Source organism: Orbicella franksi, chromosome 1 (genome assembly GCF_964199315.1).
Source record: "Orbicella franksi chromosome 1, jaOrbFran1.1, whole genome shotgun sequence".
In the NCBI taxonomy this organism is placed as follows: Eukaryota; Metazoa; Cnidaria; class Anthozoa; order Scleractinia; family Merulinidae; genus Orbicella; species Orbicella franksi.
In genome coordinates this window covers 6,016,120-6,019,602 of record NC_138145.1, presented here as the reverse complement: position 1 = coordinate 6,019,602, position 3,483 = coordinate 6,016,120, and the positions used below count along the sequence as shown (strand labels likewise).

At 36.8% G+C, this 3,483-nt stretch overlaps 1 long non-coding RNA gene across 1 annotated transcript; it reads right to left on the bottom strand.

Moving 5' to 3' along the window:
* Positions 1–432: 432 nt before the first annotated feature.
* On the bottom strand, positions 433–2,536 carry LOC145476061 (uncharacterized). The gene is made up of 2 exons (XR_014046819.1): positions 1,682–2,536; positions 433–991 (listed from the first exon to the last, which is right to left on the bottom strand). It is a non-coding gene; the product is annotated as an uncharacterized LOC145476061 (long non-coding RNA).
* Positions 2,537–3,483: the final 947 nt, after the last annotated feature.

Genomic DNA, 3,483 nt, shown 5'->3' with positions numbered 1-3,483 from the left:
GTAACAAAAATGTAACGCTCAAATTGTGGAGTACCTCTAATAAAATTATACTGCCATGAATCAAACATTTCTGATTCAAATTAGCTGAGATATCTTTGTTCATCATGTTTGATCAAAATTCCGTTAAGTGTACGACGTCATCACTTAGCTAATTTGCATATTTTAAAAACTTGAATATCTCTGGAACGAAAAGAGATATTTGGAAAAGTGAACAGCATTTTTTTTTCTCGCACGTACTACTTGTATATGTTTTGAAATGGCTTAGCTTAGATAGAAAAGATGCGATTTTCATCATAGTACCACTTAAAAATCTGTTCGTTTGTTTGTTCGTTTTCTGTTTGTTTAAGCTCAACATCTCTTTAAAAGTCCTATAAGAGGCATGAAAAATTATATGTTTTCTCATGAAACTTATTACTTCCGGCATAGACTTAATTTTACGTTTGTTTTTATTTATTTATTTATTTTTTTTTTTTTTTTTTTTTTTTTTTTTGTGATTTTTTCAGTGTTCCAGGCTGTTCTACAATGTTCCAGATCGGTTGTTCTATCAATGGCCAAAGCTGTACAATTTACATCAATACAAATAACAATCCGGCATTACATTATTCTATTTTCTATTAAAAGTTACAGACGACGGAGAAAAAGTCTGCCGCCAGTTTAAACAAATTTCACTGCGAGTGAATAGCTCCTTCGATCTTCGTAAGTACCTCAAAATACTTTTACAATATTTAGATCCAAAAAGCTATATAAATAAAAAATAAAGTCTTTAAAATTATTCATGGCATACTGGATCCCGTTTGTCCGCCGAAAAAAAAGAAACAATTGAATTTTATCCGCCACTTCTACTTTTGCCGTGCTTTTCTTCTTCATTCATACATGCAGACCATGTGGGCCCGTTTCAGCCGCAGCCCGCCAGTTGTCTTGTGTATGTAAGTTCCATCCAAACTCCTCTCTAGTATTTGTGGCTCATCACGATCAGTGCACTGGACTGGAACTATGGATCGAAAAGTATCGCTACTTGATGTAAATTGTTTTATAATGACCAAGAAGTTTGTCTTCCAGACGCGTTCCTACAATGTCGTCGCTTTATCATTCGCTGGAACAGAGGGATAATCCTTACAAACAACTGATAATTTCTTATTTTCATGAACGCAATGAATTTATTTTTCATTGCGATCCGCAATATTCTCTGATTTTGCTGTCGAATTCGTTTCGTGACGTAATCTATTTTTAGATATGTTTGAGTACACCAATACAATGACGCGAATCGACCGGAAAAGAGGTCGTCCTAACTTACTTGACACCTGTCCGTCAAAAGAGTCTTATTTTCCCGCCATATTTTCCCGACTATGAGGACGGGACATGTAGCAGTAGGAATGTTATTTTCCGCCGCCTAATCAGCTGAACTTAAAGTTTCCTAATGCTAATTTACGCCCCAACAAAATCATTACATTCAAAACACTCACTCTCTTCTTCCGCAACAAGTCAACCTCAGTACAATATGTTTGTGGATATTTTTTTTATCTAGCAATGACATAGATATTAATCTTTACAGTGACGCATATTCATCAGCATCCAGCGTCGTTAGACAAGTGGAAAATATTTATATGGTTGAGCCTGCTAGAATCTGGAAAACGTTTAATCAATCGGTATTATCCCACTTAGATTAATGGTCAAATCTCACCTGAGAATTCCTTCGCGGTCAACAGGCAAGGCTGCTTTCAATGTTTGTTAGAACGTGATCGAATCAATGATCGTAGTAACCTTCCCAGTCCACAGCAGCAGGATGTCATCTTTCGTCTGTTATTTGAATATGAAAGAAATAAAGATTACCAGGAGATCCTTGAAGAACGTAGATCTGTAGACCTTGGTCGTTGTCAGTTTCAACATTCACTTGTGTATGCTTTATTCGGCCACCTGACGTTTTTTAAAACGTCAGGTGGCCGAACAATTTAAAAATGCCATTTCACGCAAAGTGTACACATCCGGCATACCTAGACGATTTGGCGGGAAAGGTCCCGATGAAATGTCATTTAGTCCATTCCAGCAGTAATCAGGGTAGAGAGGGTAGTCATTAGGTCCTAAGAATTCGTCAAGCTGACAGGTTTACACGAATTAATCGTCATTGTTGTTCGGCTTACGGTTCCCTGGTCATATCTGTCGCATTAAACCTGTAAATGAGTCCATGCAAGAGCCTTAAACAAATTTCATACGTACTCTTCCTTTATACTTCTCCCTGTCTCTCCTCCCTTAGAATATCTTTTAAAATACATACACTACCCTTCGGCAAGCCTTGGCAGATTTTCCTGCCAGATCAGGAAATATGCTTGATAGTGCAAGGGTCGAGCTATTTTTATCTATGTTTTGCACCATCACGAGAGTGGCTTTATTCTTTTGTAGTTTCGTACGCGACTGAAAAAGCATGACCCAGTTATTGACCTTACCATGTGGCATATTCAAATTAAAGCTTCATGCAAGAGAGACTACAGATAATTGGTCGCGATTTTACTTTATAATGACGTCGAATAATAAACACAGGGTGCTTTGATATCTCTAGAATGTGCATAATATTTTTGCCATGAAATATAATACCTAAATAGTTTCCACGGAGGCTTCTGTTACTGAACTGATAATCACAAACAAATTCAATTCTACCTTGTAGCAATCCAGACAAGTGCAACGTTTGGTCTTTTACGCAATTTTTTTTGGCGAAAACACGTCACGTTTACAATCTATAAATAGTGACGTTTTTCTGTTACTAAACAAATGTAAAGACGAATGGGTCACTAATGCAGTAAGCTGTGGGTTTTGTGTTTTGTTGAGCCTTAGTATGTACGCAACATCGGCATTAACAAATGCAGATGATTTTGGGGGGGTTTTGTTGATATTATATAAGCAATACCGTGACGAGTGTACGCGCAATTTCTCGCTATTCCAATTTTAACAGTTCCTATCTCATTACAATGCCTACTAAGACTGATTTTCATACTTTATCGCTACTATTCCTGTAATTGTTGTCCGCTGTACAGAGAAACAGATTAAATTTAGCCCAAATGAAACAACTTCGTCCCTGACCAGTTAAAATATGATCACCCGGCACTATCCCTAAAGAAAGAAAAATATTCAAAAGAATTAAGAACGACTCGTTAAATTCTGGCCTATTTTGGCTTTCTATCTTTTAAAAGGGCTTACAAGAAACACGAACACATTCGAATGAACGCAAATTCAAGTCGAGTAACTTCGAGAAATGTAAGCAAGGTTCCTCTTGTTTTATAATTTAACGAACCAAAATGAATATCAGTGTTTTGAAAACAAGGATGCTAGTGGACTGTAATTATTAGCAAATTGGGCCCGGTTGTTAACAAAACAAACAACGCTATCTACTGGAGAGTGATTTATCCGGTGGATAGCGTTATCCACCTTTCAGTCGAATATTGTCAAAATTTGCTTCTAAAATAAAGTGATGGTCGTATCTCTCTGTGCCAC